This window comes from Bos taurus, chromosome 26 (assembly GCF_002263795.3).
Source record: "Bos taurus isolate L1 Dominette 01449 registration number 42190680 breed Hereford chromosome 26, ARS-UCD2.0, whole genome shotgun sequence".
Classification (NCBI taxonomy): domain Eukaryota; kingdom Metazoa; phylum Chordata; class Mammalia; order Artiodactyla; family Bovidae; genus Bos; species Bos taurus.
Genome location: NC_037353.1, coordinates 38,608,662 through 38,624,166, shown reverse-complemented (window position 1 = coordinate 38,624,166; position 15,505 = coordinate 38,608,662). Strand labels below are relative to the sequence as shown.

At 39.7% G+C, this 15,505-nt stretch overlaps 1 protein-coding gene across 2 annotated transcripts in view; it reads left to right on the top strand.

The window, feature by feature from the left end:
• The first annotated feature begins 12,236 nt into the window (after window positions 1-12,236).
• Window positions 12,237-15,505, top strand: part of FAM204A (family with sequence similarity 204 member A) — a 28,897-nt gene continuing 25,628 nt past the window's right edge. The window contains 1 exon segment of one of the 2 annotated variants that reach the window (NM_001035052.2): window positions 12,237-12,284. The gene's annotated coding sequence lies outside the window, so the exon portion shown is untranslated. 2 annotated transcript variants of the gene reach the window in all.

Below are 15,505 nucleotides of genomic sequence, written 5' to 3'. Positions count from 1 at the left end.
TAAAGTGAAAGTGCTAGTCGCTCAGTCGTGTCCAACTCTTTGTGACCCAGTGAACTGTGGCCCACCAGGCTCCTCTATCCATGGAATTCTCCAGGCAAGAATACTGGAGTGGGTAGCCATTCCCTTCTCCAGGGAATCTTTCCGATTCAGGTTATCAAACTTGAGTCTCCTGCATTGCAGGTGGATTCTTTACCGTCTGAGTCACCAGGGAAGCCCCCAAATCTTTATCTTAAAAACTGTAACCCAAAATGAATAAACTCTAACAACAACCAACAGCAATAAGATTCCATGAAAAACATAAGAGTGTTTAAGAAGATATACACCCATCTGAATTAGAAATGCTTGCATTTCCAGTCATGGCCAAGTAAGCTCCTCTGTGGCCCACCATTCTACTGATGGCAACTCCAGACTCTGGAAGAAGCAAAATTATTTCTTGAAGACATTGGAGAGTGAAAGAAAGCAGTCAGACACTGGAGAGTTCAGATACCCAGAAGAAGTGGACTCAAAAGGATGAGTTTATCATTGTTTTCCAGTTAGCCTGAGAGAAGGTCATAGCTAGCTTTATGCCTAAAGGCTAGAAATAGATTGGAAATACAATCTTACTAGGAAAAGAGTTTGGATCAATCACAGCTGCTAAAAAGTAAAAAGGTGTCTCAAAAAGAAGAGAGAGAGGGTAAGCCCTCTTTATTCTATTTATAAACTATGCCTTAATCTTTGGACAGGGCTTCACTGGTGGCTCAGTGGCAAAGAACTTGCCTGCCAATGCAGGAGACACGGGATGGATCCCTGGATTGGGAAGATCCCTCAGAAAAGAAAATGGCAACCCACGCCAGTATTCTTGCCTGGGAAATCCCATGGACAGAGGAGCCTGGTGGCTGCAGTCCATGGGTTGCAAAAAAGAGTCAGACGTGACTTAGCAACTAAGCAGCAACAACAACAAGACTCTTTGGATGATCCTTGAACTATGCAAGTTAAGGACAGAGTCCTAGCAGCCCAGCTAACACTAAAATAACTGAATTTAGATTTTAACTGCCACCTGTCACAGGGAGACAGAGCTTGTGCTTTGAGCTTAGCCAGTTAACTGCCTGCTTGGAAACAAAGCAAAAGCAGCAACAACAAGAACAAAACAATGTTCTTTAGAGAAACATAAGAGAATCTAGTGTTTCTACAATGTGTCCTTCACAGTTTCCAGGATGAAATCCAAAATTTTTCATTGTCTATAGATACGGGAAAATATGAAACATTAAAAAAAAAAAGAAAGTCAATGGAGACTAACCTGGAATGCCCCCAATGTTGGAATTGAAAAATAAAAAATTTTAAATAGTTATGCTAAGACCTGAAAGGAGAATACTATACTATAATGAGTGAGGAGACTAGGAAATCTCAGTCAAGATATATAAATTACATAAAAAGAACTGAATAGAAATGATGGAACTGAGAAATAAAATACATATAATGAAAAATTTACTACGTAGCTTAATAGCAGTATAAGTATGACAAAAAAAAAAGAGATTCAGAGAACTTGAAGATACATCATTATAAGTCATACAATCTGAAGAACAGAGGAAAACATTTGTAATAAATGATCAGAGCCTCAGGGTGTTGTAGATCAATATCAGAACGTCAAATATTTGAGAAATGGAATGACAGAGGGGAATAAAAAGTGTTTGAAGAAATAATGGCTGAAAATTATCCAAATTTGTTTAAAGACATAAATTTTCTAGTTCAAGAAGTTCAGTGAGCACTTAGCAAAACATATAAAATCTAAAATGTGCATCTAGAAACATTATAATCCAACTGCTGAAAACCAAAGGTAAAGAGGCAATCTTAGAAGCATGTGAGGAAATTTCTGTGCTTCGAAAGACACTTAAGAAAATAAAGACACAACCACAGACCTCATTAGTCATTAGGGAAATTAAAATTAATACCACAAAGAGATAACACTAGACATTTATTTGAGTGGCTAAAATTCTTTTTTGTGTCTCTGGCAAGAATTTGGAGCAACTGAAGCTTTCACCCATGGCTGATGAGAATAAACAGTGGTACAACCACTTTGGAAAACAGTTGGTGCTATTTATATAGTTAAACACAAATTCCATATAACCCAGCAATCCCACTCCTAAGCATTGACTCAAGGGGAATGGAAACTTTATTCACACAAAACCTACATCAGTGCTTTCAGTATTCTTTGCTCATAATTCAGAATTGGTAAAGATGAAAACCATTTTAAATATCCTTCATCTGGTGAATGGATAAATAAACTGTGTTTTAGCTACGTAACTGAATACTACCCAGCAATAAAAACGAACAAACTGCTGATGGATTCAACATGAATGATCCTCAAATGCATTACATTACATGAGAAAGGCCAGACTCAAAAGACTACACACAACTAGATTTTACTTGTATAACTTAATTCTGGAAAGGGCAAAACCATGAGGACAGAAAGCATCTCAGTGGTGTCCAGGAGCTGTGGGTGGAGGAAATAACTTACTTCAGAGAGGCATGAGGGAACTTGAGTCGATGGCAAAATTTCATGTATCGATTGCAGTGGTGGTTACATGAGTATATGCATTTGTCAGATTTCATAGAATGTACACTATCAGGGGTAATAGAAATATAAATCTTTTTTCCTTTCTTTTTTTATTTTTTTAAATTATGACAGTATGATAACACATTTACAGGAGACTTGGAAAATACAGAACAAAATTACATATACTGGTAGCTCCACTGTATATTGCAATTATTTTTAAGTAGATAAAGTATGGTTTTTAGTTGCAGTTTCAATATCAAACTCTCAAAAATTAATAGAATGAATAGACAAAAAGAGGAAGGATATACTAGGCCTGAAAAGTACTATGATCCAATTCTACGTAATTAAGATTTATACAATTTTCACACAACAGTCGGACACAAATTCAAGTTCCCATAGACATAAACCAGGAGACAGTGGAACACATCCAGGAACATAAACAAGATGCAAAAACATCACAGTCTAAAGATATTGAAACCATACAGCATCTGTTCTCTCCTCACTATAGAGTTATGTTTAAAATCAATATCAAAAGATATTTGAAAATAACCCACATATTTTCAAGTGCAATGGGGCATTTACCAAGAGAGATCTTTGACAAAGCCATTGAAAGCCTCAGTAAAGTTAAAAGACTGAAAAAACTCAGAGGGTGATTGCAGAGAAGAAAGCATTCAGATGAATAATAAAAGAAATTAATATCAAAATGAGAAATTAATATCAAAGATACTTTAAAAACCTACAGTAAGGAGTAAATTTGATTGTACTTAAACTCTACCTCAATGAACTTGACTTAGAAAAAGAATGATATTTTCAGGTAAAAGAAAATTAAAATCCATTGCTAGCAAACGTACGCTAACAAAACATGGTAAGGGAAATTCTTCAGAATGAAAGTAAATAAAAGCAGATATAAATTCACATCCATAAGATGGAGTGAAGAGCATCAGAAATACTAAATGTGTAGGTAGATGTAAAAAACAAATTCCACCTCTTTATTCCTTTAAAATACATTTATGGTTTAAAGCAAACACTGGATTGTGGGATTCACAATGTGTGTAGCTCTAGCATCTGTGACAATATCGAGGTTGTGTCCAGAACAGCAGATGTACCTGTACAGCTCCAAGGTTTCTACATTTTTCATGAACTGTTAAAATACGAAATTTAAGTCATCTGTGAATAGTTAAGGATGAATACTGTAACCCCTAGAGTGACCACCAAAATATAAGATGAAGAGGTAAAAATAAAAAGCCAATATATAAGTTTAAATGAAATTCTAGAAAGGACCTAGGAAATGCACTTGGAAAGAGGGAAGACACTGCTCTGGGGATGGTCAGGCTCAGAGCTGGGAAGCAGGATGGCAGAGTCTGTGTGACTCAGTTACTGATTTGGTTGGATGGGCTGAGAACATAACCATGGAGTAAAATGTGCTTTCCTTTCTTTTCGATTCAAGTATAGTCGATTTATAGTGTTCTGTCAGTTTCAGGTATACAGCACAGTGATTCAGAGATTACATCTATCTCCATCTGTTTCGGGACCCGGGTTTGATCCCTGGATTGGGAAGATCCCCTGGAGAAGGAAATGGCAACCCACTCCGGTATTCTTGCCTGGAGAATCCCATGGACAGAGGAGCCTGGTGGGCTACAGTCCACGGGGTCGCAAAGAGTCGGACACGACTGAGCGACTTCTCTCTCTCTCTCTTTCTCTATCTCTTTCAATGTATTCTTTTTTCTGATTCTCTTCCCTTACAGGTTATTACAAAATATTTTTTTAATGTGTTTATTTTTGGCTGTGCTGGGTCTTCATTGCTCTGCACCTGCTTTCTCTAGCTGCAGGGAACAGGGGTTACTCTTCACTGCAGTGCTCGGGCTTCTCATTGTGGTGGCTTCTTTTGTTGCAGAGCACGGGCTCTAGGCACACAAGCTTCAGGAACTGCAGCACTTGGGCTCAGTAGTTGCGGTGTGCAGGCTCTAGAGTGCTGGCTCAGTGGTTGTGGCACATGGGCTTTAGTTGCTCTGTGGCATGTGGAGTCTTCTCGGTCCAGGGATTGAACCCGTGTCCCCTGCATTGGCAGGCGGATTTCTATCCACCGTGCCACCAGAGAAGTCCACCAAATATTTTGAGTAGAGTTCTCTGTGCTATACAGTAGGTCCTTGTTGAAAATGAGCTTTTCTTAACTGGAATTAAATAAGTAAATTTACCCACAGTTTAATGGTAGAAAGCAATTCAAAAAAATGTCCAGGTTAAAACCTAACAAGGGTAAAGTTGTATGAGACAGATCACTCAGGATGGCCTCAATTTAGCAAATACATGGTTTCAAGTGTCTGTTTCCAAATAGTTACAAGAAATTCAGAAAAGCCATTTTACTAGAGACAGACAATATCCTAAATGCCAATGCAGTTCCCAGGCCATAGAAAATAATGCCACATGGCAATAAAAACCAAACAAAATAAATTATAATACTGAATAAGAAATGACTCTTGCTTACTCTGCATGATGGAAGCTCTGGAAAGCTTTCTGAAAGGCTCTTTTCGACACATTCAAGGTGAGATGCTAGTTCTGTAATTAGTTACTTCACTTTAAACTTTCAGCTTTCTTTTTTCTCACCAGCACATCATCACTTTGTGCTTGGCAGTCAGGATGAGTGTGGTGGGTCGTGCTGTTTTATGCATCACAAAAAAGATGATGGAGAATAAGACACCAATATGGCTGGGTTAAAACTGGAAAAGAAGTTTCCAAATGAGGTACCTGTGTCTATGAGTAAGAGATTAACTGGAATTTCCATCTTGTGAACAGAGCATCCTTTTCCATTATCTGCACCAGAGGATATGTGTTGGCCAGCCTCCAAGCAGGCCACCTACATGACCACTGCTTACCTGGAACAGTTTTGCTATTTCTTGGAATAAATTGAGGATGTGGTACTGAAGATGGAAGGGAGGTGAGAGGTGGCATACAACAAGTATGTTTGCTTGAGCAGGTTATTTCAAAGTCAGATTTGACTAAGGGAGTTCCTTAATGAAAGGGATCCTCAAAGACTGTTGAATTCATAAAACTGAATGCAGAATATGAATGGGTAGAAAGGAGGGAGCAGTTAAAGAGCAAAAGCATAAAAGCAAAAATGAAAGGGAATAAATGAATGAGGAAAATATTACCCTTGACGATCAGATTTCTTTATCCTCATTACCATTACTTTTATCCAGATGCTTATCATTTATCCCACGATGGTCTTCTAGCTAGACATCTTTCATGTTGGCTCACCTACTTCCAAATCCATCTTTCTTATTCACAAGACTATAATATTAATCTCATTGGAGTACCTGCTTCTTCTAATTATTCCCTTGATCAGAATCCATTGTATCGAGGTAGAAATTGTGTGTTTGCCTTAGGGAAGTGCCCTAAGACGCTGACCCAAGTTGGTTTCTTATGTCTGACCTAAACCACAGCATTCTTGCCACTCTACATTGGTTCCTAAACACCTTCCCTGTTTCTCTTCATCTCATGCCTTGACATCTCCACTTCCATCATTCATCTGTCTTCTCCACAAACACTTACTGGATATCAGGTGCCAGGACAAGTGCTTTGCTTTCAAAGGAGCGCACAGTCCACCAAGGTTGGACTCAGCTATGACCACTGGTTGCATTTCAGTGTGATGAAGCCCTAGCTGTGCTGTGCATCAGCTATTATAAAGGCACAGAGAAGAAAGCCATGAACTGTGTGTCAGAAAAGATTTAACTGAGGAGATAATATTTTGATCTAGATTCTGAGCTCAACAACTATAAAGAGACAAGCATTCCAGGAAAAAGAGATAGCACATGCCAAATTCCATTCTGGGGGTCTTCCCTATGGTCCTATGGTTCAAACTCTGTGCTTCCACTCCAGGGGTCCCGGGTTTGATCCCTGGCCAAGGAACTAGGATCCCACACATTGTACAGAGCAGTCAAAAAAATTCTTCTCTGGGACTTGTGTGATTTCTACTCGTATCATGGACCTCATAATTTTAGTAATTATGGTACAAAATGTGTCATTTAAAACTACATTACATTTCTTGCACTAAAGACTTCTTGACAGGACAGTTTACATACTTCATTTGTATTCTCTTCAAGTCTTAGCAAAATGCTAAGCATTAGGTCCAAAGTAAGGACCACAAAGATGCTGACAGATTAATCTGGCAAATATGTCAACATTTATATAGTTGGTTTTCTCGTGTATGTGTTCCCGTAGAACTTTATGGACACTAAAATTTGGATTTCATGTAGTTTTCACAAGTAATATTATTCTCCGATGATTTTTAAACAGTATTTTCAGAGCAGTTTTAAGTTCACAGCAAAACTGAAGCAAGGTACAGAGATTCTTCTATATGTGAATCGCCCTCCCCCAACGTCATGACAGATACTCCCCACCAGCGTGTTGCATCTGTTACCACTGATGAGCCCACAGTGATACATCATAATCACCGAAGTCCATGCTTTACATTACCGTTTGCTGTTGGTGTGGTACACTCTACGAGTTTGGACAAATGCTTATGGTATCATTATGGCATCATATAGAGTGTTTTCTCTGCCCTAAAAATCCTCTGTGCTCTGCCTATTCACTTCCCCTCCCCTCAAACATGCACACTCACACTACCTAGTTTTTACATGTAAAGGGAGGAAACTGGTGTTTACTGACTATTAAGTACATTCCAAGATGAATGTTAAAAGCTTTACATGTGTTTCTTCCTTTAGAGAGATTAAGCAGACAATGGGCTGTTTTGGAAGATGAAAGTATTAGGAAAAGGGAGAGTAACACATATTTCAATGCAGCAATCAATGAATTGTTGAATAGGATGGGATTTGATAATAGGATGGGATTTGATCACTCACTACATACTGAGAAAGATGTAGAGAGAAGACACATTTTGCTCCTGAAGCCTCTCTTTCCATGAGTTCCCCCCCCACACTGGGTAGTGATGATGTCTACACTTTATTGACTGCACTGTGTTGGGATTTACCAGGAACTTCACTGTAAAAGGGGCAGTGTATGACAGTGGAAAGAGCAGAAACTTCAGAGTCCAGTGAAACTTTCCGATCTTAGTTTTGCATGTTATTATTGTGCCTCTTGAGAAACCTGTATGCAGGTCAGGAAGCAACAGTTAGAACTGGACATGGAACAACAGACTGGTTCCAAATAGGAAAAGGAGTACGTCAAGGCTCTATATTGTCACCCTACTTATTTAACTTATATGCAGAGTACATCATGAGAAACGGTGGACTGGAAGAAACACAAGCTGGAATCAAGATTGCTGGGAGAAATATTAAAACCTCAGATATGCAGATGACACCACCCTTATGGCAGAAAGCAAAGAAGAACTAAAGAGCCTCTTGAAAGTGGAAAAGGAGAGTGAAAAAGTTGACTTAAAGCTCAACATTTAGAAAACTAAGATCATGGCATCTAGTCCCATCACTTCATGGCAAATAGATGGGGAAACAGTGGAAACAGTGGCTGACTTTATTTTTTGGGGCTCCAAAATCACTGCAGATGGTGACTGCAGCCATGAAATTAAAAGACGCTTACTCCTTGGAAGGAAAGTTATGACCAACCTAGACAGCATATTAAAAAGCAGAGACGTTATTTGTCAACAAAAGTCCATCTAGTCATGGTACGTAGTGAGTGATTAAATCCCATATCCAGTATGGGATCAAATCCCAAATCCAGTAGTCATGTATGGATGTGAGAGTTGGACTATAAAGAAAGCTGAGTGCTGAAGAATTGATGCTTTTGAACTGTGGTGTTGGAGAAGACTCCTGAGAGTCCCTTGGACTGCAAAGAGAACCAACTAGTCCATTCTAAAGCAGATCAGCCCTGGGTGTTCATTGGAAGGACTGATGCTGAAGCTGAAACTCCAATACTTTGGCCACCTGATGCGAAGAGCTGACTCATTTGAAAAGACCCTGATGCTGGGAAAGATTGAGGGCAGGTGGAGAAGGGGACGACAGAGGATGGGATGGTTGGATGGCATCACCGACTCAATGGACATGGGTTTGGGTAGACTCCAGGAGTTGGTAATGGACAGGGAAGCCTGGCGTGCTGTAATTCATGGGGTTGCAAAGGGTCGGACTTTCTAAGCAACTGAACTGAACTGAACTGAACTGAACTGATTGTGACCTTTGACTATATTTGTGACATTAGGTCAGTTTCTTAAACTCTTGGAGAAGGAAATGGCAGCCCACTCCAGTATCCTTGCCTGAAAAATCTCATGGACAGAGGAGCCTGGTGGGCTGCAGTCTCTGGGGTCGCACAGAGTCAGACAGGACTGAAGTGACTTAGCAGTTAGCAAACTCTTGAAGCCTTAATTTCTTTTGTCTGTCAAATGGATACAATAATAACCACCTCTTGGGTTTATATGACATTAGTTACATAATAGCAAGCACCTCTCCTATCTTCCTATGTACAACCCAGTTGGACCAGAAGAATCTAAAAGTAAGGCAGGATGAATAAAGAAACAGTACTTTTCTTTGGCAACATCCTATATTACAGAAATTTCCTTTCCTCAAATGTCAACTGTTGCTAATGTCATAGTGTTAGTTGTTTGATATATTCTTGGAAGATTAACATTACCTAGAGATGCTTCAATTTGCAAGTTTAAAAAATCCAGACAGAGAAATTGTCATGCAATATCGAAGTTCAGAACTCCCTTGATTCTATTTTTTTGCATAAGTCATTAGCCTAATTTTTCTTCAATGCAGAAAGTAAGGCATTTTATACAGATGGAAAGAACTGTTCTCTTTCTCAGTTTCAGCAAGAAGTACATTTATCATGTGTTCAACAAAGTTGCATTTACTTTTTCCAACTGAGACATATTTAAGGGACTTCAATATATTTGGGGAAATTTTCATCAGAGATTTAGCAGCTACCAAAAAAAGACCTCCACAATTAATCTTTTATAATATGAGTGTGACTTGTAATCTCTACGCTTAGGATAAGTAAGTAAGTGTTAGTTGCTCAGTTGTGCCCGACTCTTTGCGACCCCATGGACTGCAGCCCACCAGGCTCCTCTGTCCATGAGATTTTTCAGGCAAGGATACTGGAGTGGGTTGCCATTTCCTTCTCCAAATATTACTAAATATAAGGAAAAACAATTCATAAACTATAATATTTCTTAGCAAAGAAAAACTGCTTTATGATTTTTAAGATGTTTGAAAATTTAAATGAAACTTACATGTTTGAAATTAGTGCCAGATGTAACACAATTCAAGCACAATTGTCTAGCTGAATCACATTTAATATGATTTAGTAAAAGGAATTCAATAATTCTGTATTTCATAGAAATCTCACAAAAACAAGTATTTCATTCACAAAATGCATGATTTGGCAGGTTTCCAAAGCAGGAATTTGCTGGAGGGAAGGTAAATTTATTGATTAAAATAAATCAAATGACTGACATCTCCTTTAGAAAACTGGCAAAATAATAATATTCAGAGACTGAAAGTCTTACCACCAAAACCAGAAGAAAAGTCTGACCTATTTACATGTATTATAGAAATCCAATTATGTCACAAGAGTAAGTTAATCAGATATTTGAGCATTCTCAAATTAACACTGAGAACATTTTAAACTATGTATTTTGGGAGTAGGACTTTCCAAAAATCTTTGGTATGAAATCTGGTGGTTGTAAGTCTTTGGAGTACTTATATTCCCCATTTATCCATTGCAGATTTATATGCAGTAAATAATGAGTATTCTATGATAGAATTTATATAGAAACAATCTAGACAGTTCTTAAATAGGCCGACAATACTTCCTTCCTATCCTTTGTCTCAGTTCTTCCCTCTCAGCATTTGTTATGGACTGAAAATTTAAACACTAAAATTCTAAACCCAGGGTGGCTGTATTTGGAGATGGGGTGGTTAAAGAACTGATTAAGGTCAAATGCGGTCATAAGGGTAGGGCCCTGATCCAATAGGATTAGTGTCTTCTTAAGAAGAAACACCAGAGAGCTTTTTCTCTCCCTTTTCCTCTCCTTACATAGCGCACAGAGATTTTATGAGCACTCAGCAAGATGACTGCTGCCTCCAAGCCAAGAGAAGAGGTCTCAGAATGAAATCTACTTTGCTGGCCCCTTGATCTTAGATGGTCCAACGTCCAGAACTATGAGATATAAATTTTTGTTGTGTAAGCTGTATAGGCTTCCCTGGTGGTTCAGTTGTAAAGAATCCACCTGCCGATGCAGGAGATGAGGGTTCCATCTCTGGGTCAGGAAGATCCCCTGGAGAAGGAAATGGCAATCCACTCCAGTATTCTTGCCTGGAACATCCCATGGACAGAGGAGTCTGGCAGGCTACAATCCATGGGGTCACAAAAGAGTCAGACAGGACTTAGTGACTAAATAACAACAACAAAATTACTTAATCTGTGATATTTTATTATGGCAACCCCAGCAGACTAAGATAGCAGTTAGGAAGCTTAATGTAACAGCCACAACAGAATTTTCCGACACACTCTCTCTTTAACTGCTTAACTTGTTTACGTGTCTGGATGCAGGGAAAACATTATTGAGAGGCTGGACACACTTGCCCCAGAGAGTTTCATACAGATGCTTAAATCATTCAGCCCTGCTTCTGTTTTAGAATCAGAGAATGTGAATGTAAGAAAGGGTCTTTGTGACCCAAGCTTGTCAATTCAGATTTTGCTATCATTCTGGGGGCATAGAAAACTACTTCATACACCTAGCACATCTTCTGGAAAACAAAGGGGGTTAGGTAGTGTATAGTTAAGTATTAAACACCTGTTTATACTAAATTATGACATGTTATTGAGTGCCATATGCAATTTTTACACATTTTTGGAATGCTTCAAAGGCATTATTGATAAGGTTAGTGACAATAACAACAAATAGCTGAAAGACTGGAAATGAATGGGGGCCAGGTAATGCCTTAAGGGGTTTATACGTATTTTGTTACATGATCGTTACAACACTAGAAAACAGAAAATTTTTTTTATTATTACAGAACATTATTTCAGAGTATGAAAGCATTTCTAAAATAGTCCCACTCCCATCATGGTCATATCCTGTTTTATTTTCCTCATAGTTTTTTTGGTTATTTCTTTCCCCCTTGCTTATTTTTTATGTTCCTCCCAACCCCCTTCGCAGACCCTAAGTCAGTGGCTGCCAGGGAAAAGGAACTCAATGAGCTTTTGGCCAAGGCCACACAGCCAGTCTGTAGCAGCTGCCACCATCAGCAGCAGCTGCCACCATCAGCAGATGCTAAGCGCCACGAGAGCAGGGGTAGAGACCATTTTGCTCTCAACAGAGGCTGGCACGGTTCCTGCTCAAAAAAATACGTACGGGGAGGGGGTGGGAAAGTAAGGAAGCGAGCTGGGGGGCGGGGGGTGGGGGGAGTTTGAATGAATGGAAACGTTCCCAGAAGGGTCTAAGAGCTTCTGCAGCGAGTCCCGGTCTTTGGGGAATGAACTCAGTGCCAGGCTCTTTCCTCACCACAGAGCACTAGAGTACGGCAGGGGATGGAAAAAGAAAAAAGTCTTTAAGACGTCTAGAAGAAAGGAGAAAATGGCGAGAGAAAAGCAGAGGGAAAAAAAGAAGTAGAAAGAAACGAATCGCCCTTTTTCGTTTATTTAAAAGGCGAGCCAAGCGCGACCGGTTACCATGGCGACCCCAGACCAGAACGGCCCCAGCCCATTGGTCGAGATGTCGGAGCCAATGAGAAGGCGCGATGTTGGCAGGCCTTAAGATGGCTGCCGGGCGGCACCGTCCGGACTGGTGAGTACGGCTGATTGCTAGGCTGGTTCTTGTGCTCCAGGGAGACGGACCCAGGGAAGACAGGGTGCCTGGAACAAGGGAGCAAGCGCGGGAGGCCTCACAGCCTCTCGGCCGAGCCGTAAAACCTTTGGTCAGGCCCGCAAAGCCTTTGACCGGGCCCGTGGGAGCGTCGGCTGAACCGGCCTCCGCCTTGCTCTGACGCGGCGTCGCGGCGGAGTCCCCGTCCTGTTGGTGGGAGAGGAGTTCTCCGTCCCACCCCGGCCGGAGTGAGACGGGATTAGGCTTTCGACCCGGGAAATGGGCTCTTGTTTACAGTTGCCGTACCCGGAAACGAGCTGCAGTTGATGGGAGAGTCAGCAAGGTAAACATCCTACATCAGAATCTGTGGCGCTTAGTTCTGTGCCGGGATGGGATTCTTCCCATTTGGGCATCGGAGTGTGGCCCAGCTGCAGGAGAGCCTGCAGAGTTCCGGGTGGTTCAGCCCTGCAGCGAAAGGTGTACGTTTCTAGAGCCACCCCTCTTGCATTCTTGCACCCTGTAAATATTCTTAAGGAGACATCCAATTTTAAAATGGGCCTCGAAATATTATTGGCTACCTGTAAATCTTTCTTGCAGGGTCTTGAATCTCGGGGAGTGTTTTCTAGCCCTAGGCTGAACAAGACACTCACTTTGACATATGCATACGGGCAAAATCCTGCTAAATAGTTTATCTGGTTAATCGGATTGGTAACTTAAATCCGAAGTCAGGCCTGAGATTCAGTTGTACTTTCTGTACCTTTTTGAGAAAACGGAGCACATTTATTTCATAAACGTAAACAGGGCATTAATGTTGATGATAACATGCTTAGAAGTATTTCAGTTAAGTAATTAACGTCCAGTCAGAAAAACTGATTATTGTGTAAGTTATTTAACAGGATCTTCAGATTGGTAGGTGGTGGTTCACGATTTCTGTAAGATTTAAGTTCAGATCAGACAAGATTTTCAGTTTTCCGTGATTATTTTTATTTATTTATTTTTTTGTCTTCCTTCTTTTTTTTAAATTTAATTTTATTTTTAAACTTTACAATATTGTATTAGTTTTGCCAAATATTGAATACAAAATTTGGGAAATAAGGCAACTTCATTCAGTAAAAATGGAATTGAGAGTCTAGAATATGAGCATCAGGGGACATTTACCTATAAAGTGCTTAGATTGAGTTTTGATTATAAGCAGTTACCTGGACTTTAGAGAATGTGGTATTATTACCCAGGCCTGTATTCAATTTGGTATAACATTTTTATATAGCTTTCTTCCCTTAAAAAGTGAGAAAAAAATTTCTTCTTGATCAAATTTTAACATTATTACAGGCTGGGGACATTCTTCAGACCCACTCTCAAATCTCTGTCACCAAGAATATAACATTACTAAACGATGCACTCTATAGAGTTTTGAGTTACAGAGTTCTATTTTTCTAAGATTAGTGGATCGCCAACCATTGGATGAGTCTGTTACCGCATCTGTAAAAGGGGTTTGGATAATAATTCCTAGTGGTAGGGTCATTGTGAGGGTTAAGGTAGAACAGTGCCTGTCACATTGATTGTATGCCACTTAGAGCGAAGACATGGTTTGTTTTTCCTCTTGGTTCTGTTTCTTTGGTCACAGTGGAGTTTCTTTCTCTTTCTCCAGAGCGTCTTTTAGGTGTTTTCTCTGAAGTGCAGGGTCTTACTGAAAACTAGCAAGCGTGGCTGTGGTGGTTGGGTTAGGAGAGAAACCTTATCTTCTGGGGTGTTGGGGTTTAATTAGTATTGTTCTGACTGAGAGGGAATGGAGTGTTATATCAAAGAATGAGGTGATTCTGGGCATTTGGGCACACATAATATTGAGATCCATAAAAAGGCATATTAGAGCCTCAAGACGTCTCAGAGATTTGATCAAACCGTTCATGTTTTAGGTTAAGGGTGAAGACCCAGACAGATGCAGTGGCTTTTCTACAGTTATGTTGTTCAGGACTAGAAACCCATCTTCTGACTTCTGAAACTGTTTTTTTTCCTCTGCCTTACCACTGGCTCCCAATCCTTTCACAACCTAGAATCCCATTTATTGTAATTTGATGTCTCCATGGATGCTGTATTTTGAAATATTGCTTCTATTAAACTATACCCATTAATTTGTGTTTTTTCCTTTTTAGTAAAACTCAGGCCTTTAGCTACCAATCAGATGAATGAAAATGTGGTGAAGAATAATGTTTCATTGAATTTAAGTTTCCTAACCTAAAAGTGCATGATATTGTTTGAGGGAAAATGAAATATGTTGAGCTTTTTGAGTATTGAAATTAGCTTAGAAATCTCCATTACTGTCTTCATAAAACTTTGAAACGCTTAGCTGAGGAACTGCTGAGCTGTGCCATGTTCTTCTAGATACAATGATATCTGCCCAGGTGTGCTAAGTAGTAGCTGTGCTTAGTTTCCAAGGGCAAAAGAAAGCCTAGCCATTCAGGCTAGGATGTGATATAAATATTTTTGTTCATCATAAATCATGTCAACCCTGGACTGCATAGCACACACTGAATTTTTCTTTGTAGAATAACTGTGGATTAGGAAGAATCTTCACTCCAGCAGTACAGAGTATGTGAAATGGAGAAGTTGATATTCAAAATCACAGAGAATAGGGGGATTCACAACACATGGACTGTTATATAGACTTGACTATAATCTACACTAAAAAACTTGTTTCTTAGTCTCTGGTATGTGATGTTTCTTGAGAATGGCTGAGTAATGCCCACATTTGAAGGGTTACCTGCTTTAAAATGAAAGAATGCACCCTGAAAGGTATAAGATGAGAGATGCTTCAAAGAACTAGAGAATCAGAATCCAGAGCAACCCAAACAGAAGTAACAGGAGGCCTAATGGGACTAACCGGTACTGTAGTACAACTGGAAATGTAGAAATAACATGCATATGCTTTGACTAGAAAGACACTGATTTTGAACCTAAGCCCAAAACAAGTCACAAAGCAGCCACTCCGTATTGCCTGATTTGCAGTTAGAGCTGCTGCTCAGGTGGGCAGCTTCACTTTGCAGGCTGCTTGGTTAACTATCTGTGTTTGTCAGCGGCCACCAATTTGTCCTGCTGTTTGTGTATGTGTATATGTTACTGTCATAGGAGAATGGCACATCGCTTTAAAGATAATTAGGGATTAAGTTCAGAAACACATCTTACTTGATCTTCGCCGCCTTTTATGG